A 27,308-nucleotide genomic window follows, 5' to 3' on the forward strand; every position below is an offset into this window, starting at 1 on the left:
TGGCCACCTGGGCTCATGTTGACCATTACAGGTCCTTTCCCACCAGGCAGCCTTACAGACACCAACTCCAAGCCTGGAGTGGGGTTGTTGTGACTTAAGTGCTGGACCCGGCCTTAGGCCCTATTGGCCCTTACACCCCTGGCCTTGTCCCATGGAGCCAGCCTGTCCAGATGCCTCTGCAGAGCCTTCCTGCTCTCCAGCAGATCCACACCCTTGGTGTTACCTGGAAGAGGGCCCAGCTCTGGTGCTGGGCTATTACCCAAGCTAAGGAAGAAAAGATGGAAGATCAAATACTTTCCCCAGTCAGACATGAGAAATATCATTTTTGGGGTGTGGGGTTTTTTTGCCTTTTCATTTCCTACTTAAGAGCTTTCTGGTTACTTTGAGGATCTTCCACTGGATGTATTCCAACTCCCCTGCTGTACCCCAGCAGCACCTCTACAAAGAAATCAGCATTTATCTGTGCTTCCCCAGTCAGCACTACACTGACCTGGTTTCAATGTCCTCAATGTTGTGCAAAACAACAGAAAAACTGAAAAAGTAGGTCAAAATTCTCTGTTGCAATTTACAGTTGGGAAGAGCAGTGACAAAGTTGGCTGCCAACTACAGCAAGCAGGTGCACGTCATGTCAGATGCCCCTCACTTGGGAGATTCTTCCCAAGCTTGGAGGCTGCAGATGCCTTTTAAACATTACGAATTGCTTCTGGTGAATCATTTGACCCAACAATTTAATCTTCAGCTTGTGCAGGTAGTTTTGTTCAGTGCTTCACAGGCGGGAAATAAGGAGGCACACAAACAATATTTAAGTCTATATTGCTGGGAAGGGAGAAGGATGGACGACTGCGAATCCCTACACTCATTCATTACTCATGAATGCCCAGGACTGTCAAGTTTGCATCCTCCAATTACAGTTTTTACAAACAGGGATTAATCCAAACAAAATCGTGCCTTTTTCCATCTGAGTGAAGTGGACTTCCAAGAGCTCTTTTCGTTGAAGACCTTGTGAACATGCTAAAACACATTAATTGAATAATACATTGGCAAGTTAGTTTTCCAAGTGATTTCAGTTGATTGTTTCACAGAGAGTGATCCAAGCACCCATCCTCTAAGATCATTCCTGAACTTTGCTCCCAATCCCCTCTACGGAAGCTCAGCACGAAAGCCAGGAATGTTTGGAAGGGAGAAACTAATTTAGTTGGAAATTTAGTTCTTCCACATGAGCAGAGTCAAAAAAAAGCAGAGTCAAAACAAAGCATAGAGCATTTTCCAGGGAAGTGGTTTGTGTGATGTGAGATCAATTCATCGACTTCTCTCTCCCAACTTAGTCCCAGCCAAATGTGTGCTAGCAGCCAGGGATGCACATTCCTATAGATGTAAAAAGGACTAGAGACCATAATCTGTCAGAAAAGGAGGGTTAGTGCTGTTTAAGAAGAAGTAGATTATACTGGAACAGCTAAAGGGACAACTGAATGCGGGAATAAAAAGAAAAAAATCCCCTCATGAAACCTGAGCTCTACATATTTTGTTGTTTTTTTTTTTTTAGGCTGGGCAGAGAAAAAGCTCAAGTGCAACTGCCAGATCAGCACCCCTGTGTATCTTCTGAGGCTTGAGCAGACACCAGACTCACATCCCCCTGTAGAAATTCGATCCAAGTGCCAACACCTGGCCGTGAGCAGCACACCCCTGAGATCCGTGCAGGTGCTCAGTGCATACACCCCACCAGCCCCAGGGCTGCACTCCCTGACATCCCTGACAGCATCTATCTCCTGACAGTACAGCAACTGACCCCTGCGTTACAACCCAGTGTTTAGAATCACTAAGGTCAGAAAAAACCTCCAAGATCATCAAGTCAAATCTTTGAATAGCTTCTCAAAGAGCCTGGTGGTCAGGATACCATCTCTGCTCACAAAACAGGCTGTGTAAGGCCACATAGGATCAGGTTTCAGCAGAAATATGTATTTATGGGGATGCTACAGAGGAAATGAGGAAAAACCTGCCAGCAGCAAAAGCTCTACAACGGACTCTGCAGAAGTTCTCTTCTCTGATATACATGAATCATAAACCTGTAAGTAATTTTTCCTCTTAAAATACCAGGTTTTGTTTAAGAGCCAAAAGAGAGGTGCAGATGTGCCTATACCATCCCCTTCCTTCCAAGCAATGGATTTGAAGAAGAAAAGGGCAAAGATGACTTCTAGACAGCCATGTGCATCCATCATTAGAAGTAACCCACAGCACATGGATTCAGGTGCATCCATGGTGGTTGATGGATGCAGTTTACAGTTAACGGTATCAAAGTCCTCGACAAGACCACCACGGGAGCTTAGGCTCTGGAGCAGCCTTGGATCACTGGCAGCAACATCACTCTTACAGATTTACAGCCTAATTTAACACAGATGCACCTCAATCATCTACGACTGTTTTATCTGCACTCTGTCTGGCAAGGAAAAGCAGCAAGGAGGATAAATTGCGGACAGGCTCAGACAGCTTGAAAAGACTGGTGAACTTGGCAGCCAAACACAACTTCCCCCTGCCCCCAAAAGCTTTGGTAGTCTCCAAACCATGAAGTGCTTTCTTCTGCTTCAGAAAGGAATGCAAGTATCAAGTTTAGAGCCAAGGCAGCTTTCACAGTGTGTGTAGGGTAGGGAAAAGCCTCTCATCAGAAGAAAAGTCCTTGTGAAGTTGCAGAGATGGGTCAAAGAAAACTGAAGACACCTTGATGGCAAGGGTGGGTAGAAGCTGCACTAGTGGAACCCAGCTTGGGATAACAGGGAGCCCTGAGGTGCTGAGAGCCTTTTGGCCCTGTCCCAAGGCGAGTCCAGCACACAACAGGTTTGTGCTTCCCCTGTGGAAGGACATATTCCTGTTGAGGGCCATCCAGTATCCATCAAAAGTGTCATAACAGAACAGCAGTGACATCAGGTTCAGATGCAGGGTCTTTGTATTCCAGCTTAAGAAAGCTCCAGGTCTCCAGGCTTGGCTTGTGGTTACCTAATGGGAAGAGGTTGTCTTCTCTCTGTCCCACCAATACCTAGAGCACTTCCAAAAGCTGAGAACCAGCAGAACGGTTTCTTTGTTGCTTCAGCTCAAAATGACACCAAACTTCTGCTAAGTCTCATATCAGCTCCTAAAAATGATCTTCAGACACCACTGGTCAGATTCAGGATCAGCCTCCTGGTGCTCAGTATTTGTACCTGATGGCTCAGGAGACAGGAAAACATCTGGACTCCCACAGCACAGGTGTAAAGACTCCCTCAGTGTCCAAGTGTCCACCACTGGACAGCAAAGCCTTGGAGAAAATTCCACTTCCATGCAACAGGAATGAAGTGCCTAATTCAGTGGGATGATTTAGTCACTGAGTGCCATACGCACCACGGACTGGGCATGATTCAGCGTGGCTCAGGTGCGTCCTGCAGGGATGAACAGCAGTCACCACCCAAAGCTCGCGTGGCTGTAAGAGACTGCATCCATGTCCTTCTGTGATTCCAAGTGTGACCCCACAGTAACTCAAGCAGCTGCTCTTCACCACCACACAGCCTCACAGGAAGAGAGGATGAAAAGATAAGAAGGGAACGTGCCCAAGAACAGTGGAGTGGGTAGAAGTCTCAAGTACACTCTGGTCAGCTGAACTTTAAGACCCGGCCTGGCAGGCAAAGCCCAAACGCCCCGCAGCAAATGGGGAAGAGAACTCTGCCAAATCTGCGTCACTCCATCCCACAGACTCCTGACTGTGCCCAATAGATTTCATTCGAGGTTGCTCATCACTAAAAACCCCTTGTAAGAGCCGGGTAATAAACTGGAAACATGATGATGTAAGAACTGGAACAGCAGCACTTCTTAAAAAAATAGAAATGGCAATGCCAACAGGAGAGAGAGTGTATTATGGGAAAACACAAGAAAACCTGACAGTCCATGATTTAATGCACATGGTTTTGCCCTTTTAATGCCTGAGCTTTCACCTTCTCCTTTCGTGAAGATACTGCCTTTTCCAGCAGTCATGAAGAGAGGAGTGGACCGCGCCGTCTCTTCATATAATGAGACATGTGGCAGGAATTTGACTGACATCACCTACTTATTTTGTTTGTAACTAAAGCATATCTTCAAGAGGAAACTATGTACCTGAGACCTACACAGGGAGAGAAATCTGCCCCAGATGGGCTGATTTTTGAGGCGAATTGCTGTCAGACGGGTGACCAACCATTCACCTGGCAGGCTTAGAGCACAAGGGAGGTGGAAAGGTAAGAATCCCAACCCCTAAGTAACAATTCCTGCTAATTCGGGCTTAATAAAAACAGTGCTTCAGCCTAAGCAACCCAATGGTGTTGCCAGCACCCTGATTCCTTGCCACCTCTCTTTTGGGAGAGAAAGGTTTTTATTGGGATAGATAAGGTCCACTAAAAACTGCCAGATTTGATATTTAAGGCACTGTTACACTCAAAGCCTGAAATCTTCTGCAGCAATTTGTCTCCCTGGTATGGGATTGTAAAAACACCATTATGTCAACACTGCAGGCCCAAACCAAGCTGTCCCATCCCAAACCCCACCTATCCCACAGGGCAGCATCCTCATGGCACATGAAGAGCCTTTCCTTCCTCTCTGAGATGTAAGACTCCCCAAATCTCCCAGTCCTGATGAAGCAGTTGAGCTGTCAGAAGGACCTGGATTACCTGTGTGACTGCAAGGTGCTAGGAATTACATCCAGATCAAGCAAAATACCTGCTGGAGAAGCACAACCCCCTTGGAGGTGGGCCAGAAGATGTTTAAATCCTGTCTCTTGCCTTTTAAATTTTCATTTCTTATAATTTATTCTTCTTTATTTATTTCTAAATGAAGCAAAGGTCACTGTTTGCTGGCAGTTGAGCTGCCTCCTCCCCAGTGCAAGGTCCACTCTTGGTTACTGGTTTAATTCTGTGCTGGTGGCTACACCTACACAAACACCATCAGCTCCATAAAACTCTGCACTTCCTCAGCAGGGCAATTAGGCACCATAATCCCAAAATACACAGTCAGACAGTTGCCTTTGTTCACAGAAAGCAAACGTTGGTGCCGAGTTCCTTCCTCAATCTGGCAAGGAAGTGGTCCGTGGCACTTGCCCACAGCGGGAAGCCAAGCAGGAGCCACCACCACTCCAAAAGCAACCACACGGCTTTAAAAAAATCATAACACTTGAAGGTTTGTGCTGTTGGTTGGTTTTCTGGGTTTCTTCTTCCTCAAATCTGAAGTTGTCAGTTTCTTAAAAGTCTTCACACACCAGATGGGTATTTTAGCTCCTTCCAGGTGTAATAGGAAGCATCATCCCATAGCTCTCATTTTTCTGCACTTTCACAGGTGCAGCTTCTTTGTAAAATGACACCGAGATGAAGTCCATGTGCTCCAGGTGAGCAGCATCAGCAGAGATGGAGTCTCTGCATTCCTGTAAGGCCATCCTGCGCACCAGAACACGTCTGGGTGGCATGTGCAGCACCAGAGATGGCAATAAGCACACTCTGGTTTCTCACAGTGACAGTCTGGAGAAGTTTCAGAGACGTCTTCTGCCACAGTACCCATCCAGCTCTCACATGAGCATCACCAAATTTTCCCCCTCAAACAAATTTATATTTGTGAAGGATCAGCCTGGTTGAGACATCACCATCCCTTCCTGGCTCTTCCAAACACAGGTTGGCAAACAGGGGTGGTCAGACATCACCTGCCTTTGCACCGGGTGATGGACAATGTGCCCAGGAGAGTGTTAATGCCAACAAGGACATCTGCAATCCCCAAAATCCCTGCATACCAAGAAAAATACCACAGAGCTATGGTAAGGTGTGGGTTAGATTGGATATTAGGAAAAAATTCTTTGCTCAGAGGCTGGTGTGGCACTGAACAGGCTCCCCAGTCTTGGGCCCAAGGCTGCTACAGCTCAAGGAGTGTTTGGACAGTCAGGGACAGCTGTCAGGGACATAGACTGTCCTGTGCAGGGCCAGGTGTTGGACTTGATGATCCCTATGGGTCCCGTCCAACTCAGGATATTCCATAAGCTGTGATTTTTCAAGTCACAAGCAATAACTCCAAAGCCATATCCAGCTTCCATGGCACATTTATTTTCATTCTTAAGGCAGATATTCGGAAATGCTGCTGTGTTAAGGTCATGGCGTGGATTTAATTCATGTCAGCTTCTGCCACTGACACTGATCACCCTTTATGTGCATCTCAGCACCGTGTCACTACCTGATGCTTATCTGACAGGTCAGTCAAGGCACTTCAACAGTGAGGGAACACCTGAGCTCCCTTTCTGAGGTCACCTTGCTGTTTTGGTTACATCCACTACAGTTTGTGCCAGAAGAGCGTTACCACTGGAGCTACACAACGCCCCAAAGGAGGGATACTGGATTACCAAGCCACAGCACATCCAGTGAGGGCAAGTGGCAGGAACAGGCAGCACTGACACAAACGCTCAAGCTCGCGGTGCATCCAACGGAGCAATGTCAGCTCAAGGAAGCAGCCTGTAAACCAGCAGGGAAATAAGCTGAAGGGATGGTGAAGTTTTGGAGAGGTAACTTTACATGACAACCCTTCCTGCTTCTCTCCTTTCCCTCTTGTTAAGGACTTTGCACAGGTCACGGCCTGGTTCCGTTTGCTCTAAACTCCACACGTGCCCATGTAAAGGGAATATTGTGCCAAAACAAACACATCTTCCACCCGCTTGTAGTCCAGCAATCTACTAGGAAGGAAAGACAAGGCACACACCACTAAAACTGTAAATATCCACTAGTATGGACAAGAGGGAAAGCTGTGTGGTTAACAAAAAGGATTTTGCTGCATTCCTCAAGGCATTAGACTTACGTGTTGACACTCCTGTTTCAGAAGTTTCTAACCATTTCCTGTGTTTATGGACTGGTTTGGGTGGGAAGCTCAGCTTGTTCCACCCCCTGCCATGGGCAGGGACATTTCCCACTATCCCAGGTTGCTTCAAGCCCTATCCCACCTGGCCTTGGACACTTCCAGGGATGGGGCAGCCACAGCACCCATCCAGCTCTCATACGGTCAGCACCAAAGGCATCAAATTTCCTCCCTCAAGCTCACAGTAAAAGGACAAATTTAAATTTGTGAAGGATCAGCCTGGTTGAGACATCACCATCCCTTCCTGGCTCTTCTGAACACAGGCTGGCAAACAGGGCTGGGCAACCTGTGCCACGGTCTCCCCATCCTCAGAGAGAAGAATTTCTTCTCAATATCAAATCTAACTCTGCTCTCTGGCAGTGGGAAGCCATTCCCCCTTATCCTGTCCCTCTAGGCCCCGGTCCAAAGTCCTCTCCAGCTCTCCTGGAGCCCCTTTAAGAACTGGAAGGGCCTCTAAGGTCTCCCTGGAGCTTTCTCCAGATGAACATCCCCAGCTCTCCCAGCCTGGCTCCAGAGAAGAGGGGCTCCAGCCCTTGGAGGATCTCTGTGACCTCCTCTGGACTGGCTCCAGCAGCTCCACATCCTTTCTTTGCTGGAACCTCTGAGCTGGAGTCACTTCTGCAGGTGGGGTCTCACCTGAGTGGGGCAGAATCCCCCCGGGCACTGGGGTTTTGGGACAGCCAGGGCTGTGCTCAATCCCTTTTCCACCCAGCTTGTGTTTGGGCTTGGGATGGCCCGGGCCCAGGGACAGGACATTGCACTTGGCCTTGTTGAGCTCCGTGAGTTTCCCACAGTCCCTCTGCATGCCATCCTTTCCCACCAGCCTGTTGACCACAACATAAAGTTGTCATCAATCCCACTTAAAGTATTCAAAGACCCCGAATTTCTCCACCTTTATGACAAAGTCATAGGAGACCTATCCACACATATTCCCTCAGTGAGGAAAATAATGAAGCACCAGCTCAGCTGTGCAGCGTAACACAAAGGAATCCACATGGGAGTGGAGTCACTCATCCCTGTCCACAGAAAAAGCTTCAGAACGTGGGCATTATTAGGTACTGGATTATCCAAAAACTGATACCGCATTTCCTAAGACAGCCTTGAATCCACTTACTCCAGCAGCAGAAGCTACAGGAAGTGTGTGCAGCTCCATGAAACTTTATTTCCCGCCCTAGAATGACTTAAAATTAGTGACACTGCAGAGAGAAGCCTGAAAGGTTCCTCAAGAACCAAAACTGTGATACAGCAACAGTTTGGTGCAGAGATTAGAAAACATGTTATGGACTCCTTGGATTAGCAGTGGGAGAAATTGAAGCCAATGCCCTGCAAGAAAACACTGAACAAGGAGTGAAAATCAGAGGAAGTCTCTGGAGCTGGTGGAGGAAAGTGTTTATTTCACCTCTCAACTCATCTGGACTTCAGAGGTAAGTTTATCTTTTAAAACAAAGCAGACATGCCACACAGGTACTCACAGAGATCTGTAGCCAAAGGAAGCACATCCTGATGATAATATTCCTTTATCCTACACTGCACAGCCCTGGAATAATCACAGCTGGCACATTTCTCCACACTGAACTTCAGCACTTATTTCACAAGTTACCTCACTGAGCAGAGACACAACACCTTTTTCCACTCTATTAGTTTTAACACCATCATCTAAAACAAGACATGGGGGGTTGTCTCACGCAGGATGTGCCTCCAAACCAGGGGAGAAATCAGTTCCTACAGAGCGTCTTTGCCCTCTGAGAGTCACCAACCTCCCATCTAAATCTTCCCTCACCACCAAATCTTCACTTGAATACAGGCTGAGCTCTAAGAATCCTTTGCTGGAACCCTGCCTCCCTTAACCACAGATCCCCTTTAGGTGCTATCTTAAAGTGTATTTCCAAGATTAATTACTCCATTACAGCACCTGTTCCCCATCCCATTCCAACAACACGACCTTGAGGAAGCGGGAAAAACAAGCCAAATTCTTCTGCCTACAAGGCAGTTCTTCCACAAGGAAAGACAGCACCTCTTGATGGCATCTCCAGACAACAGCCCAGTACTTCAGGCACTTTTTCAAACATTATCTTCTGTGGTTTGAAACCCAAAAATGGCTCTGTACTCAGCCACAAAATACCCTTTTGAATCACCGCATGCGGAAGAAAATTCAGGCTATTTCTAGCTGAGTCTTCTCAGTCAGATCATGAAAACAGGCAGGTGACACAAGGGCATTTCAGATTATTTGTGAGAAACTGATGCCATGGCAGTGCAGGTGGGATGGACAAGCACCAGCCAGCCAAGCCCCCAGGAGCACAGGAAGAGCACAGCGATGCTCCGTGTTGGAGCAAAGGATTTAAAGACTATCTCAGAACCTGTAATATCAACAATGCAATGGAGCTGGACTGGTTTTCCCCACCTGACTGAATTCACCCTGCTCTGGGTCAATCTGTGCAGCCAGCCTCCTGTTCCCACAGCTCATGGAACAGTGCCCTACAGCTTGGGCCATGCGAGGTAGCTCATCCCCTCTTGAACCTGTGACCTTCAGAGCTCATCCGAAGTCAACCATCATCCTTGTTTACCGGAGCAGTTCCATGTCCCCAAAGATAGCATCCCAGAAAAAGCAAAATTTGATACAATTTCACCATGGCCAACGTAGACATCTGCATCAGAAAGGTCTTTTTAACCCATTTTCCATTTCCACTGATAGGTGAGACAACAAGAACTGGAAGAATATTGTTTTGTCACAGAAACTCCCCAGATTCGATTCTCATTCACCTGGAGAAGAAAGTTTAGGTGAGGAGGAAACTGAGGGCCATCTGCCTCCTGCTACAGGAAATGTCAAAATTCAGACCTCCCAGCACCTGAGGGCAACATTAAAATGGAAAACAAACTCTCAACCATGCTGGTCTGGTCATCATCCCTCCCAGGCTGCATCTCAGGACAAGGTGAAGCTGCACATGGAAAAGGGAACAATCCACCTAAATATAATCAGCCCCTTGTTTGCAATGGATCATTGCTCGACCACATCTATAAAGTACCAGTCTGATGTCCCCAAGGGACTTGGCTTCATTACCTGCACTTTCTGAAGTGATTTACAGCCCTGCAAACCTCTGCTGCTGCTTGAGGAAGAGAAGATTACAACAATCATGTATTTGCCTGTAGAAATCACATCACCTGCCAGCTGGTCAGGAAGGAGATTGGATATTCCCTGTCTGCAGCTGATCTCTCCTCTTCCACAGGCCACACGTGCAAATGCTGCCCAGCACAACCTGGGAACACTCACACCAAAGGACATTTGACAGGAAACAGGAGACGCCACTTCCAGGAGCCAAGCTCTTCTGGTGTCCCCTGAAACACTACCAGATATGGGTGAAGATGCCCAAGTATCCTCCGACATCTCTTACACAACTGCATGCTGAGAAAATGAAAGGATTAATATGATTTTATAGTGTTTTCCAGGGATTATTCCCTGGATTACTGTGATAGGTGCATGTTAGCAGTGGGGTTCGTCTGTTCTAAGGAAAGGTCAGTGGTACTGTATGACAATTTTCCCAATTTGTGTACATATACAAAAAGCAGCTTATACCTGATGTAGGAGCTGATCAGGCACAAAACTTAGCAGTCAAGCTTTAGTTTTCCTGGCAGTGGTTTTTTTTTCCCCAGGAAAGCAATCAGTGAGACCAAGCCTTCAACACAGCACAAAACCAGCCTTCTCAGCTCTGTTTACAACAGCACAACCACAGAGTTTGGGTGTGAGTCAAAGCTCCGTATGCACAGCAATCCACACACTCGTGGAATCATGGAATGGTTTGGGTGAGGAGGGCCCTTACAGCTCATCTTGCTCCAATCCCCTGCCATGGGCAGGGATGCCACTCACTATGACAGGTCCCTTCCAGATTTGATCTTAGTCTTTCAGACACAGTGAAGTGTTTCGTGCTCAATCATCTGCAAGTGCTGAAACTCAGAAAGGGGGGTTGAGGTGATGAGAAAAAGCTCCAAATCCTTAGAATTGAAGCAATTAAGTGTTTACGCCTCCAGACCCATGACCCAAAGGAAGTGAGCAGCAAGGAAACCTTCCCAGATAAAAATCTGTTTATCCCAGCAACATCTTCTATCCAAATATACAAGCACTTCCCAGCAGCTGCCTTCAGGTGAACCCCCAAAAAGCCCCACAGCATTCCATAGGCCTGAAATATTGCTTCTACAGCACAGAGCAGCTCAGGCTCCTCCAGCCCATTCCAGGGATGTAACAGACCATGAGCAGAGCATTAGCAGTTAAGCAGCCAGGCTGAGACAGGCTAAAAGCTGAAATTAGGCAAAGACAAGGCTAGTCCAGCTCAGTGGAGCCTCCCAGCACTGGCAGCCATGGGTCAGGGTCACAGCTCCCTTGCTGCCAGGGAGGCACGGTTACAATGAGGAAGGATAGAGGGAGAGGCAAAGCCAGGCTTTAGGTGTCTTGTTGGGGCTGAGGGAACAACAAGATGAAAGGACACGGCCTCAATCTGTACCAGGGGAGGTTCAGGTTGGACATCAGGAGAAATTTCTTCTCAGAAGGAGTTATGAAGCATTGGAACAGGCTGGTCATCGATGGAGCCACCATCGCTGGAGGTGTTCAAGAAATGACCGATGGTAGGACTTTGTGTTCTGTTCTAGCTCAAAAGGTGGTGATTGGTAAAAGCTGGACTTGATAAAGTCTTTTCCAACCGAAATGATTCTGTAATTCTGGGACAAGAAAATTCTGACTGAAGAGCTGAACAGGCCCCAGGTTACCAAACAGACATGCCTGGTACACGCACACCAGATGTGTACCCCAGTTAACATACAGCTACCCGAAAAGGAACATTCCTGGTCCTCAATTCATCATACACCCTGAAATCTTTCCTTTTCCCCAGCTCTGGCACTTGTTTGACCTCTCAGTGAGGCAACTCCAGAACTGCGGAGCTGGCTGCCAGCCGAATCCCAGACTGGACTGGGTTGGAAGGAACCTTAAAGCTCACCCAGTTCCATCCCCCTGCCACGAGCAGGGACACTTTCCACTAACCCAGGTTGCTCCAAGCCCTGTCCAACCTGGCCTTGAGCACTTACAGAGATGGGGCAGCCAGAGCTTCTCTGGACAACCTGTGCCAGGGCCTCACCATCCTACTGGGAGGTTAAAAGAAGCCTCAGAACCAGCACAAGCATGACACCATCCTTTCCATTAGGTTCAGGTTGTCACACACTGTTGCTGCATTAACTGGACAGAGAAGGGACCTGGGGACAATTGGACACTTACGATTCTTCTAACACCCCACAATGAACACATGAACTTAAGGAGTTCTGCTTCCCCTGTCCTTTGGTAATTTTCAGTAGCTCTGTATAACAAGGCCAGAACATAAAGGCTCCCATTTGTGTTATGGTTAACACATTGGTTGTGTTAAGCAAGAACAGCTTTCCCTCAAACTGCAGCCAGATCTACCCTCCCAGGTTTCTGCAACACGGGGTTGTAGCACATCCTCTATCCACCATGCCATCAGGAGAAAACAGGACAGGAAACGCCGAATTTCAAAACTGGAAGAAGCAGCACAAGGGAATGCTAGTTCAGGATGCTACTTTGAGTATCAGCTGCACATCTTACTACAAGAAAAGGATATTTGAGTCGCCTCTAGCTTAAGTGGTACCAAAATTTTGTGGGAGACACCTAGAACTTCTCAGAAATGACCCCCCCAAAAAAGTCCAACAAGTACCAAAATCCCTAATTTTGAAGACTGGAGCATCCACACTGTGTCCTGAAGCATTTCCAGCACTGGAGAAATCTTATTTCCAGCAGAAACCTTTAACCCTAAACCCGAAGATACTTTGATCTCCAAAACCTTGAAAATATCTGCAAAGCTGAACTTCTCTACCCAATCCTTACTTCTCAGGTATAGAGCTACCACCAGTACCCCCAGTTACAGACCAGTAAATTTCCTCTTGAAGATCATCTGTCCAGTGCACACCTCCATGTCCAAACTGCACAAGAAGGAGCACAATGGGAGCATGATATCCTTGTAGGGAAGGGAAATGGCACAGCTGTGCTTCGATTTATGTGGTCTCTGCAGACATGGACAAGAAAACAACAGACTCAAAAATCCAGGTTGCAGATAATTCACTCCAGCAAAGAATTCCTGTGCAATCTTCTTCCACAAAAAGTGGTCCTGGATGTACAGGACAAACCCCCAGAACGGGTTTAGAGACGAGAGCTGCTGGGAACTCCTTGCGGTGACCACCAGGACCACTTAACCCCATTGGGTCACTCTCTTCCCCCAGCTGGAAAACCAAGGTAGGAGTAGGTTTCCCATGGAAATATGAAATAGAGAAATAGAAAATAGTCTAGCAAAGCACAGGGTTGATCACTGAAGACCTATGGACAGCAGGATTCCCAGGGTGGTACATCCACCAAACAGAATTAACCCATACAGTGCTAATTGCCCAAGTAACACTAACTGCTGTAAAACAGGTTAATCCCAGCCCCCTGCTCCCAACACCGCATTTATGGAAACACTAAACCACAGACAAGGCCTCATAGTACACCACAAAAATCAGGATCCATCATTGCTGGAATCAAGCTGCAAGGCTTGCAGGGGGATTTTGGCAAGGAAATGGAAATCACACTGGCATACAATTGTTCCGCCTCCCTGTTCGCCTTCACACATTTCTCACAGGTCAATTTTAAAGAATTAAGTCTTGTTCACTGAAACATCTGGTTGCTGTTGCTAGAGGAAACCGACTATCTGCAACATTTGAGCAAAAATAATGAGTTACATAAAAGCCAGACTGCATCAGCAAGGACAAGTGTTTTGCCAGTCTGTGACTCTGAAAACCTTACATGAAACCTCATGTTTAATTTCTGGGTTAAAATACAATGAAGTCAATTTGCACGCATTACAAAACCCACAAAGATTTAAGTTTTCTTTAAGTTTATGAGGGTATAATCATGCCGCATTGGAATTAACTTTATAGCTAGCAAATGTCCTAAAGATTTTCTGCAAACAGCACGGACAGAAGAATTACAGCTTCAAAATGGACCATTCCAGCTTTAGGCATTTTCAGACTTAGTTCAGGACAGAACAAGCTCAAAAGTTAGAAAAGAGGATTTTCATCTTTCACTATTTGAGTTCTCCCATGCCTAATGGAAGAATATTTTCCCTTAATGCTACAGATCACCTTTTCCTCAGGGTTTCTCAGCGTCTGGAGACCAACACTGACCAGCTGAGGCTGCACGGGGCTGAACAGGAGGAATGATTTTGTGGGAGAAGTTGAGAGGAGCTCTAATGTATCACCATACATGTCCACAAGACCAACCAGAAGCCTTTAAGATTTCAGATCTTTGATGAGGGCTCTCCAGATCCTCAAGTCCCACAGCTGGAGGGACAAAATTCCCAAGAACATCTCCAGCAGGCAGCTCTAATTTATTGGAATTGCACTTCACATGATGTACCTTTCCACAAATAGATATTGCTGTTTTTTGAGGAGTGCTTAAGCACTGAAATAATCCAGAAGCCTGATGGATGACTAATACAACTAGAAAGCTCCGTGTACAAAAAGAAATTTAGGCTTCCCCACATTACCAGGGCTGCTCTCAGGATGCAAGCAGGGTACAGAGGAGGCACCCACGGCCTCACAGCTGTCTCCCTGGTTTTGGATCAGCTCGAGACTGCAGCTGCTGTTGCTTTTGTTCATTTATGCCATCCAGGGAAAAAAAATTTGCACCTAAGGCCAAATTCCTCAAGCTGGATGTGGCTGACTGAGTGCGCTGAGGTCACTGTGGCAGTGCCAAGAGCCAGCTCCTCACTCACACGGATAACTTCTGGTTCTGCAGCACAAATATGGGAGGGAAGCATCTGGCACTGGTTTCAGTGGAGCTGGGAAGGAGTCAGGCCAGTGCACCTTGGGCATCCTGAGGCAGGGAACACGCAGGTGAGGACACACACAGACAAGTAATGGCATGAGGCAGAGTGCTGGCTCACAGCAGCACCTGCGGAAGTCATGGAATGGGAAAACAAGCACGTCTTTAAATGTTAAATTAAAATATACAGAAAGATAAAAGGAGGCAGGAACGGGAAACAAACTTCACGCAAGTGAAAAAGCACAGTACGAACTCAAACCTCGGGAAATAGGTATATCTGAGTCAAAAAAACCTCCCAAGATCCTAGATGTCTTACAGGCAGAATACAGAAAGTGACTTCAGTTCCAAAAGAAGCCCTCCACAACATCACAACAGCAAAGCTTTATACTGCACGGGCTTCTCTTTGAGAAAAAAATAATGTGAAAGAATACCCAGGCAGATGACATAGCCTCTGCTGGGCTCATAGAAGATATTAAAGCACTGTACTGCACCAGCCTGAACTGCTCAAACTAAACACTGTTCAACAATTAATGACACTCCTACTACTGTCACCAAAAATAGACAAATTGGGTTTAGGGAATGAAGCTGCAAAAATAATTTGAGATACAATATCAAGCAAAATTGGAACCAGATTTCTCCTCCAGGCTGGAAGCCGCTGAAAGGATGAAACTGTGGCCCATCCACTGTGACCCACCCTGCTCTCAGCTGAAATTACCAAAAGACAAGGGCTCATGAAGCTTTCTATGGAGAAAATTCTAAATGGAAATTACAATTCTAAAAGAATTTGTTTTGCCACATCACTTTGGCCAAAAATAGAGACAACATTCCCAAAGGATGCTGCACAATTATGGCCCTAAACAAAACAACCCAATGACTTAATCAGGATCACTTCGTCTGCACAGAAAAAAAAAATGTTTATCATTACATAAATGCATTTTCAGAAGTCCAGAAAGAGAACTCTAGCACCAGTTTCAGCCTTTATGTACCCCCAAAAACCCTTTGTGCCAAGCAGGGACTTGCACTCCCTAAAGGTGACCGCCCTCACCAAACCAGAATACTCACTGGTTTATTTTCATGAAATCAAGGGATCTACCTCCACTGGAATCAGTCCAACATTCTCACCTATTCCATTTGATTTCTGGAGAGGAAAATTTTCCCAACAACTTCATTTTTGAGTTTTCTGCTCCTTCCATAGGTGAGCTGTTACAGAATAGGTAACCTGGCTCTTATCTTGTTTGTCACACAAGCACTTATACACAGAACACAACTCTGCTCTCAGTTCACCACAGAAAATTCTGAACTCTCTCTGCCTTTAATCCTGCCCAATTTCCTTGTTCATCACTGACAGGCAACACTGCAGCTACCAACTTCTCAGCTCTACACCTGTCTTTCTAAAAATAATGCCAGGGAAGGGAAATCAGGGATGTAATTTCCCAGATAAGTTACTTCAGATGAAAAATGCTGACAAAACTGAGAGGGGAAAAAAAAATCAAAATGGAAGTAAGGAATAAGAATTGAACAACTTACATTTGGGTCTCTAAGCATTCTTCCATAGGCTCAGCAGATTGAAATCACTGATAATCCAGATAAGATACTGGATTTTTTGTGTCTTGCCTTATATAGAGAATCAAAGAATCACAGAATGGTTTGGGTTGGATGAGACCTTAAAGATCAGCTTGTTCCACCCCCTGCCATGAGCAGGGACACCTTCCACTACACCAGGCTGCTCCAAGCTACATCCTGGCCTTGGACACTTCCAGGGATAGGGCAGCCACAGCTGCTCTGGGCAACCTGTGCAAGGGCCTCCACACCCTCACAGGGAACGATTTCTTACTTGTATTTAACCCAAATCTCCCATATTTCAGTTTGAAGTCATTCTCCCTTGTCCTGTCACTACAGTTCTGGATAAACAGTCCCTCTCCAGCTTCTCTGTAGCCCCTTCACGTCCCAGAAGGTTGCTCTGAGGGGTCCATGCAACCTTCCCTTCTCCAGGCTGAACAGCCTCAATTTTCCCCGTTTCCATAAGGGAGGCGCCTCTTATCAAATACAGGTGAGTTTAGGTTTTTTAGGAAGGAATATTTGAGCTCCAAGCTAAGACCCTCCCAAATATCAAAGGCCTGTGACACTCACCACACGATGTCCAACTCACTTCTTAGGCTTGTTATCCAAAATCACAGGGCAGTGAGGGCTGGGGCACGGGAGCAGCAGAGCAGCCAGGCACTCATATCTCTACTGAACCTGGTCAGGAAGAAAAGACATTTTAGGAAGTTTCTGTGCAACAGTTCACACCAGTGACTTCCAATCTTACTGTATTCTGCTTAAAAACAAAAAAGGCATTGTTTGGTTTCAGCTGGATATGGCAGCTTCCAAGTACTGGGGATGAAACGGAGCCAAACCCCACAGCTCATAGGAAAATCATTCTCCTTACCCTATGTCAGGGGAAACTCATAGCTTTCCATGCAACAAATAATGTGAACTTTAGCTCAGAAGACAGTGTTTTCTTTAAAAAAAAAAATAAAAATATATATATATATATATTTCTCTCTCTTCAGTAATTGGAGGTTTGTTTTTTGGTAAACTGTGTTTCCCCACCTTGGGAAACAGGTTCCCAAACCTGAACTCCCTTGACACAGTATGCCTGGGCTGGCTCCATCTCCTGCCACGCTCCAGGCACTTTGGTCAAAAGGAAGCACAAGGGTTTTTTTGTTAGTTTGTGACTTTCTTCCTTAAAAAACACCTTCCAGAGAATAGGGTCCAAACAGCAATTTCTGAGGGGGAGTGCACTGTAAGACAGGTAGGGAAGTCAAACCAAAATGAAACTATTTCTGGGAAACTGCCCAGAGACAGCCTGTTCTGTTCTGCATTCAAAACTTGGGCATGTAACATCCTTGGGAAGAAAGCACATGGATAATGCTAAGAAAAATGAAATATTTAAAAAGCAATTTTAAGTTTGAGATGCTCTGACTGTCATCTAAAGATTCTTCTGAAACACCACGAGAGACACCCTTACACAGGCTACAACCAACCAGCTCCCCTATGGGCATTCCAAGCTAAGTTAGCACTTTATTTTTCCAACTGTTACAGCAAGGTAACAGTAAAGGTCCATATTAATACCTTAAACCAGAGGGTGTTTTTGCTTTCTCCAACATGACGTGCAAGACAGACCAAAGCCACTACAGCTGTGCTGCTGAGTGACACCACTTTGACTGCAGCACATGGGAATTTGGTCTCCACCTCTGCCCCATCCTTTCAGGAGCTTGTGGTCAGTCCAGTCCAAGCCACATCCATGCTCTTCTGATGTTGTTCATGGTTTCTGTCCTTGAGAAGCCTGGAGGATTGCTCAGTGGCGTTGTAGCAGACTTTAAAAGTGCTCATGAGCTCCCAACAGCTATCATTAATTAATCCTCCTCTACAATTATCCAGCACCAGCATCGGAATGAAGCCAACCACCAGTGTGAGGAACACACACCACTACTCCAGTGCACAAGCAGTGACACTCATACCTCTCAAATGAAAAGGCATTAGGGAGCTGAATGTAGGCCTCAATACAAAATCTACTGTGAAGCATTTAAGGCCAACTTTTGTTCTACAGGATACTAAAGTTATTTCAAGTTATTTGACCGGGTCAGCGGCTGCAGCAAGGAAAAACTAGCCAAACTTGTACCAAACCAAGACCCACAAAAGAAAGGGAAAACACAAGCACCTATTCACAGGAAAACAGGCACTGCAGCTTTATTTAGTCACTTGTCATCCACTCCTGGGCAAAAAACTGGAGCATCCCATTAACATGACAGTCCACATATTTAAATGCTGAACACCCTTTCAGCTCTGCTCTCTTGCCACTTGGAACATGCCCTACTTAAACCTAGAAAGAAACCCAAAAGCTGTGCTTAAAAATTCCAGATGGGTTCATTGGCCAGAAACTTATTCAGTTTCCTTATGCCAATCCCAGTGTTTGGTGGTGACCCCAAACAAGGAAGTGAAACAGAAGACTCTATTTATAATACACTCCACGGTACAATGATTCACTTTAAGAATAAAGGTATATAAATCATCTCATGCCATCCTAAGGTTCAGGTTTGAACCAGGGGTGAAGCATTATTCATGTTCTGCTCAAAGAATAAGACGACCAGCACATTAAGAGGATCAAAGTGAAATGTGGGAAAATCCCCGCACTGGTCAGACTCTGACACTTCCTACTGGCAAGGCCAAGTGACAAAACCCATTCCCACCTCATTCAAAACCTTTTTTAACAGAGCTTTTGAACTGAAGCACAGCAAACATGATTCCCATGTTCATACAGATGTGACTCCAGCAACTTAAGAGAACACAAGGTTCAAAATGCAGAGCTTGGTCCCCATCCTTTCCCTGGCCATACACCCAGAAATCCTGCCCACGTTTAACATGGCCAGGAAGCCAGGAACCTTGTTTAGCTGCAATCATGGCATGGAGCAGAAAAGCACCTCTGGCAGCAGCAGAAAGCAATGGTTAGCAAGTGAGAGTATGTGGACAGCCTGGTTAGAGCACCAGTTTATCACGGTAACAAGTTCCAGCCTCTCCCTTTCCATCCAGCCTTGATGCACAAAGCCTGACATTATGGAGAATCCAGGGACCACATCCCTGGGTGAAGGGAAGAATCAGGCAGAATGAAGAATGACAATGAAAGAGGAAATCTGAAACTATGACTAGCATGTGGGACCCTTCCCAGCTCTTGACAAATAATTATCTCTTTTTGCACTTAATTAGCATCTTCAGACACTGAGCCCATTTCCTGTGACATGTCCTAGCAAGGATGGCTCCAGTGAGGCCTCAGGCCCAGAGACACCTGGAGCTGAACAGGCCTTGATGTTTTACAACCACGCAGGAGTCACGCAGGATCCATCCATGAGGACGCTCTGCTTTGTGCCAGGCACCTCAGCAAGCAGAATTACTTATTTTCCAGAGTGCCAAAGGCAGGAGGACATGAAGCGTTCAGGGGGGTGGAGTTGGGCATGGGTCCCACACACCTGTATTCAGCCCCTGTGCATCAGTCAACAGCACCACAGCAAAGCTGTCTCTTCCCAGCACACAGCCAACAAGCAGCATGTTGGTCAGCCCTCAAAGGCCACTTTAGGAAGAAGTTCTTTACTTCTCCCAGGTGAGGCACAGGAACAGAGAGACCATAGACTCTCCATACCTGTAAGTATTCAAGCCCAGGTTGGACAGGGCTCTGGTCTAGCGGAAGGTGACCCTGCCCACGGTAGGGGTCAGAATGAGATGAGCTTTGAGGGCCCATTAAACATAAATCATAATCTGAGTATCACAGAAACACCACCACACTGGCTGGAGAAGTCACAAAGACCCCCAAAAACTCTTCAAGCTGTCAGTGTGAGAGAACGGGGCTCTCCACCAGAAGCTTTAAGCCTTGATGGTTGTTTTCCACATTACTTTTGAAAGCAAGGAGCAGATGAGAAGTTTTAGTTTCAGAGTAAAAGCTAATGTCCTTGAAGGCATCAAGTGAAAAGCCAGTATTTCTTACCTAGAGTACAGAACCAGGTCTTTCACCTGTTCCAGGGGCCAGGGAAGTATGTGCCAGCCTGAACCAGGAGGTGTGATTTCTGGGATGTAGTGCTTCCAAAGTGGGGGTACAGCACAACCACTTTTTGGCTCCCCAAGGAGGACACGGCTTCTGCCACAGCAGGGAAGATGACTCTACAAATCCACTTCTCTGTGGTTCTCCCAGGAAGCTGGTACACAGACAATTTTTGGATCTTTCGTACTTCAGCTCATTATTTTATTACCAGTTAGCAGCATGAAACTCTGGGTAGCGCTTTGAAAAAGCATCTTTAGGCTTGAGGTGTTTGTACTCCTCCCAAATTAAAGCACCAAGAACAATATTCAAATTCCAAGCTAATGGACACTGCCCTACTCCAAAGTCACACCATCAAGCACAGCAGAAAAAGTACAATAGCTCCCACCAGCATTAGATGATGGAACACAACCTCAAGAGCCAACATGATGCTCCAGCACTTGCACTGAGCTCAGACAATGAAAACATAGCTCAGCAGTACCCAGGATGTGTAAATCTCTGGAAATAGGATGTGTGATTCTCCAGAAACAAGTGACTTATCTGAAAAGCAACCCATCAGCCTTGGACCAGTGGGGGCTCACATGAGCAGTCACTCACTCAAAGCATTCCACACCCATATGGAAAAATATAAGGTCTCTGCAGACCATTTCTGGTGCGTGGTAAAGCCCCTTCAGGACACCTCAACTGTGCCAGACAGCTTCAGCATAAACTTTAAATATATGAAGCTGAAGTTGTGTCAGGAGAGGGTTAGGTTGGATATCAGGAAAAGGTTCTTCCCCCAAAGTGTGGTCAGGCACCAAACAGGCTTCCCAAGGGAACAGTCACTGCCCCAAGGCTGCCAGAGCTCAAGGAGCTTCTGGACAACACTCTCAGGCACAGGGTGGGACTACTGGGGTGTCTCTGCAGCACCAGGAGCTGGAGCTGATGATCCAATTCAGAGGTAAAACACCTCATGTCACTTCCTCCAAGAGCCAAAGAGGTGAACCAAAGAACAGGGCACAGCTAGCTTGACCTTCAGTTTGGAACAGCATCCGTGCACATGTTTGGGAAGGGAATGAAGAGAGTAAGAATACGATGCATTTTTCCACCTCCAGTGGTTTGTATTTCTGGTCCTTCCTAAGTCAGTTTGGGCATCTGAGTGTTCTGGGTGTGATTGCTAGGGCTGTCCTGTGCAAGCTGAGCAGCTGGACTTTGCTCGTCCTTCTGTGTCTCTTCCAACTCCGGCCATTCTACACTTCTGTCAAGAACATTCAGTGCAGCCTCTTCATGAGCGTGTCCAGTTCCCCTCCAGACTCACAGAAAGTTTTTGTAGCCACAATAGTCCCTGAACAACATCTGAACCCACCTCCTGTCAGCTCCATTAATCCTCCTGCAGCAGGAGTGGACTGTCCTCCCACAAGCACCCCTGATGGCTCTGTGACCTGACTTACCTCGCCACGGACCCTTTAATGCCTGACAGGTCTAAATAACCACTTCTTGGCAGAAGAGGAAGAGACACGAACTTTGACTGCACAGACTCAATAAACAGCATTCTGCTGCAAATAAATCAGCTACATTATCTGCTGATTATCTGTAGATATCAAAACTAGAGGAGCAGCAGTGAAGCAGAAAGGACCTCAATGACACGTTAAGGCTGTCTGCCCTCAAAACATAGAATGTAGCAGGGTCAAAAGTCATACATTGTGAAGTAGATTTTGCTGCCTTTTTTGCCAAAACCAAACACATTCTATGCCTGAGGAAGAGCTGGATAGAGAGGTGAATGCCTTCGTGACTGCACTTTTAGCAAAGCTCCTGCCTGGACTCAGTAATTTGCAAATTCCTCTCTGAATATACCCCAAAGCTGATATACATTCATTCTGCTCAGCTGAAGAAAAAGAGAGTCAGCCTTTATCCCACACTGTACTTGAGCACTGCTTAGAACAGCCTTTATCATCTCACACCAAGGCAAAAAAACAAAATTATACAAACCTATGGCTTACAAAACCCATTTGGCATCTCTCTCCCAATTCCCTTAACTCATGAGTAGCCTGCATACCTCCAACACACCAAGGGAATGCTGCAAACATGTCTAGATCTCAATTCTGTATTTACAAAAGGAAAACAGCAAATTTTTCTTGGAGTTACCTAATGCCATGCCCAATGTAATCCCAGCACATGAAGGTTTGACATTCCCAGTAAGCTGCCTGGCCCTAACACATAACAGGGCCCTACACTTTGTTAACAGCAAAATATTGACGGCTTCAAAACTGATGCCAACCATCTTCATCATGAAAGGGAACAGAACAGTGCCTAAAATAATACAAGAATAAAAAATTTAGAGAAAACATGAAGACAACTTCAGGTAGAGTCTACTTGCAACAGAGGAACATCGTGGAATGAAACTCTTTAAATCTTTTGACTCATCAGGAAGAGAGGCCTGCTTATTCTAAATTAAATTTCATGATATGTTTTCCCTGACCGTACCTGAGGTATTCCCAGCATTGGGCTGCACTGCGTGCTTCCAGCAGCAATCATTCCATATGATGTGGTTTGCTGACACCTCAGCCTGGGAGCACAGAGATCTGACAGCTCGGCTGAGGACGCTCATGAAGAGAACTCTAATTTACCCCTTCAACGTGAGCCTCTGCTCCCAAACCCTGACCTGTCTGGTACAGCTTTCAGAGCCTGAAACTCAAACAGGGAAAGCCCACCCAAGGAGTATTTTACTTTGCACTTTGAGATGATTTAACCTTTTCCCCTGCAGCAGCTGCAGGTACTGTGCAAGAAACAGTAGTCTGGAAGAAAGCGAGCCTGTAGCTCAGGGAAAAACAAGCACATATCTTAATATGAAACATCTGCTTTTTACTCTTTTTTTATTGCAAAGAAATAGAGTTTTTTCCCTTTTGGCTTCCCCTGCAGCAAGAGCAGAGGGTATCCCACAACAGCTCCCAGTAAGGGTCTGGGTGCCCTGGGCTCATGGAGAAGGGTTGAAACAGAGCATCCACCATGACTAAACATTGAGTTATGAAAAATATTTATAAGTGGAATTTTGAACTCTCATTATCTTATGGAAAAAGGCTTTGAGGAAGACTCTGATCACGATCTGCCTGAAGTGCCTCCACACAGCACTCACTCACCTCAATATCCCCCCTGTGCAGAGTACAGTACGTAGCTCACACACTCTCTATTACCATTATCACATTGAACTTTGCTCATATTTTGTATTATTATTGTTTTCTTCTTTTCCAAGGATCCCTTTATGGGTTACATGAATCACACAGTTAATATCATTCTAGCATCTGTACAAGAAATGTTGCCACTCCCAGTGCCTCTGGGAAGAGGGATAAAGCCCTTCTAAGTTTGAAGTTGCACTAAACGGGATTCGCTGTCAGACATGGCCAAATTCACACTCCAGGTATCAATCTCAACCCAGTCCATCATGCAGCAATACTTTAAAAAACAATAATAACAATTAAAAAAAAAAAAAAATCCCATCTTGTCTAAAGAGTTTTCTTGCAAGATCCCTTTGATTCACATCTGAAGATGAGCTGCTTCAGTTCTTCAGATTCTTTTGAAGAAAGGATAACAGAGCTGTTGGAGCACTCACTGCTCCCAACCTGCACAGCAATGATGATTTGCTCCACAATGCTCCCTTACTAGATGGGTTTGCTCAATCATTAACAGACTTTTGAATTAATGCTGTTTCAAACAGCCAGCTCAACTCATACCCTTCTTCAGACCTAAGCACAAGCCAGTAACCCAAATGCAGATGTTTAAGACCCTTTTTCCTTACTCGAGAGATTCAGAAAGCTCATCACATGCTCTGATGGCACCACCCTCTAAAGAGAGGGAGTGACACTAAATTGAGTAGCCTCCGTTCCTCAGGGCCTCTGCTGCTGCTCCTCAAGTTTTTAGGAGACCTCAGGTTTTTTGCTGCTCCTAGCACTCCCTCTCCATATGTGAGCCCCACAACAATCCACATGTGCCCCAAAAGTGGGGAAGATGCCTGCAGCCTAGAATTGACACCAGCACTAAACAGCACCTCTGAAGGAAAACCCACACGTGCTCTCTGTAACATGGAGTTACCAAAGAGCTGCAGGAACCCGGTGGTTTCTCCCCTTATCAGACCCACAGCTGAGCAACTCTAAGTCATTATAGCAACAGGAGAAAACCAACCCAACAATACCTGGAGAGCTCTGTGCCAGGTTAGAAACTCAGGGCAGTTCAGGAACAGGTTTGACGAGCAGTATATGGGAAAGGCAGGAGAAAATCTCCCCTTTTGGGCACAGCAGGTACCTTTGCAGTGGTAACAAAAAAAAACCTTCAAGCTGTAAGCATTCCACAATGGGATGTTTCAATCCCAGGGAAAAATACTGAAACACCAAGTTTGATGTTTAGGTATGAAACTACATTAATGGTTCCTCATCCGTGCTTAAAATTACTAGTTTAATAGGTCAATGTCTGATTAAAACTAGATTTTTAGCAGGCACAGATTAGGAAGATAAAAAAGCAACCCATAGTTGGTCAGCCATGACAAATACAAGGGACATACTGGAATCATCCCTATATATATATATATATATATATATGTATATATGTACACTGCATGTAATTAGTATGACACAGAGTAGGACATTATCTTGTGCTGTTTCCCTCTTGGCTGTCCCTGCCCTGTTCTGGGCTATCAGCTGATTGCCAGCTGGATCCCACGCTGAGAAAGCTGAAGAGAGGCATTATGATCACCTCCTCCCACTTTCTGCATAGAAAGGTGGAATTTCAATAATTTTTCCCTTTTAAAGGGACCAAGAACTTTATGTTCAATTCCTTTCTCTATCCCTAATTTCTAATTTTATTTCCCTCCTTTCCATTTCTACCTATCCCCCCAGAAATGCTTTTACTCATAAGCTTCAGTACATTGTACAGCAAATCGCCTTTGAACAGCACAGCATGGGAGACCTGTGGATATGGACAGTATCCTGGAAACAGCTGGAGATTTCCCCTCCTGTAAGAATCCCTAAGGCATCCTTTAGAGCTCTTCAGAAATACCACCTCCTCATGCTGCCCCAGGATTCTGGAAAGGCAGGGGGTGGAAATTTATGAAGGTGGAATTAATAGTAGAACACTTGTGCGACTTCTGACCACGACAATCGAGGATGATCCAGGGAGCAGCAAACCTCTGCAGTCTGCTCTATGATCTGCCGCTGCTGGATTACAGATGTTGGCATGGTCACAACTGCCCAGTCCTACCACCATTCATTTTATGGACATGCTGATCCTGAGTTTGTCCAATCACTTTTTTTGTTTGTCCAACTTCCTAAACCAATAGTTTCTACACAGCTCCAGAACAGCATTCAGAAGTTTGCTGCCTGCTTTTTAAAGAAATCCTCCCAATCCCAAGAGTCTCAGGCATTTCAGACTGCCCAGGATAGGCAGCTTCTCATCCACCTTCAACTCTACTTTCTCTCTCCGTGTTTTCCAGCCCTGGTGAAGATGCAACAACCAGGAATGCACAACACAATAGGAGTGTTCACACACTCGCCCACTGCAATTCACTCAGTGTATTACTCAATGACTCTAATCCTTAATCAGATTAATATTTCAGCCTTCCAAAAAATAAAACAATGTGTACTACCTGTAGCAAGCAAGAGACCAGTGCACCAACAATAATCAAGTCAATGGCAGAGGGAGGAATCCTGACGGCTCCAAGCCATGCCCATGCCAACAAAAGGGTTCTGCCCACTCACCTGTAAAAGAGTTTCTTTCACAAGGCAAAAAAACCCCACACCACTCACTGTGCTCCTGAACAGCATGGCAGACACCCAAAAATCCTGTTTGACTTCCCAGCAACTTTTCCCATTCAGCTGGCAGTGTGCTGCCAACTTCAGAGGAGTCTGGCATTTTTGGAGGACGGCAGAAGAGCTCCAGAAGTACTCCGAGTACTCCTGAGTACACTGAAGGCATCTTCTTCATTATGCTCGTAGGTTGAATTACATATTTAATTAGAAACAGCTTCAAGGAGAAGTTGCTAAAGTTGAACATGGAGGATAAGTCTCACTTCACACAAGGAGGCAAACCCACGCAAGGAAGCACATGCCAGAACTGGCCACCTCTGTGCACCATCTCACACATACTACAAGCTTCTCCCAGAAGCTGAAGTAAAGTGCTATTTTGCACAGATAAGCTTCATATTACCTTGAAGGCCAACATTACATTTCCCACAGTTCAGAAATTGCATCTGTATGAAGCTGCTTTGATTCAACTTCCATTTTCAAGCCCTAATCTTCAGCATAGTTGCCAATGAGAAATGTTTATTAACAAGTAATCTGCTCTACGCACCACATCGTGTTTGTCTCCTTTGAAGCCTTAATCCCCACTGGTGAGGATGGCTTTCTACCAGCAGACCACTCGTGAACCTTTTGCACTGCATTCAGATCTGGAGTTAATTCCTGCCAGCAGCCACACTGGAAGCGTTGGCCAATGACAAACACAAAAAGCTGTCTGGCATCATAGAGCCTCATTGCTCTGTCCACCACACAAAAACAGTGTTTACGTGCAGAGAGAGATACAAGTAGAAAGTCCTTGCAGCACAAGGTCATACCAAGCTCGCTGGAAGACTAAATTTAGCCACCTGTGCCTCAGGCAAGTCTGTTAGTTATGGAAAGCTCGGATACTGGTGTGAAGCGCTGGTCCTAGGGTAAATCCCATGGAAGACTTCCATTTAATAGCAAATGAAGCTATTAACAGGGAGCCCAATCTCAATCCATCAAAGAGGAGCTGTCTCTGAGTACCCCACAAACTCGGCACCGGGACACCGCGATCCTGTTAGGGCCGGTTTGCTCAAATGTGCAAACTACTACGTTGAGAGTCAGCAGGAGGAGCTCAAGAAGATTTAACAGATGGGGTTTCAGTGCAAATATATTTTAGAACACCTCCTTAGCAGGCACATTTCCTCCTCTACCTCACCTCACACTACAGTTCTAACAGCTACATGAGAGCGGATAGACAAGAACTCCAGGATTATTCCAAGCTTTTGTA

The 27,308-nt window shown here is 45.9% G+C and overlaps 1 protein-coding gene across 2 annotated transcripts in view; it reads right to left on the bottom strand.

Annotated features, from left to right (window-relative positions):
* The window catches only part of CSNK1G1 (casein kinase 1 gamma 1), a 101,698-nt gene that overhangs the window by 64,690 nt on the left and 9,700 nt on the right, over window positions 1–27,308 (bottom strand). Inside the window, exon 2 of one of the 2 annotated variants that reach the window (XM_040077089.2) lies at window positions 16,875–16,963. The gene's annotated coding sequence lies outside the window, so the exon portion shown is untranslated. Of the gene's footprint in view, window positions 1–16,855; window positions 16,964–27,308 lie in introns of both variants that reach the window. The other variant, XM_040077088.2, reaches the window with a different exon arrangement.

The sequence above is a fragment of the Hirundo rustica genome, chromosome 13, assembly GCF_015227805.2.
Source record: "Hirundo rustica isolate bHirRus1 chromosome 13, bHirRus1.pri.v3, whole genome shotgun sequence".
NCBI lineage: Eukaryota > Metazoa > Chordata > Aves > Passeriformes > Hirundinidae > Hirundo > Hirundo rustica.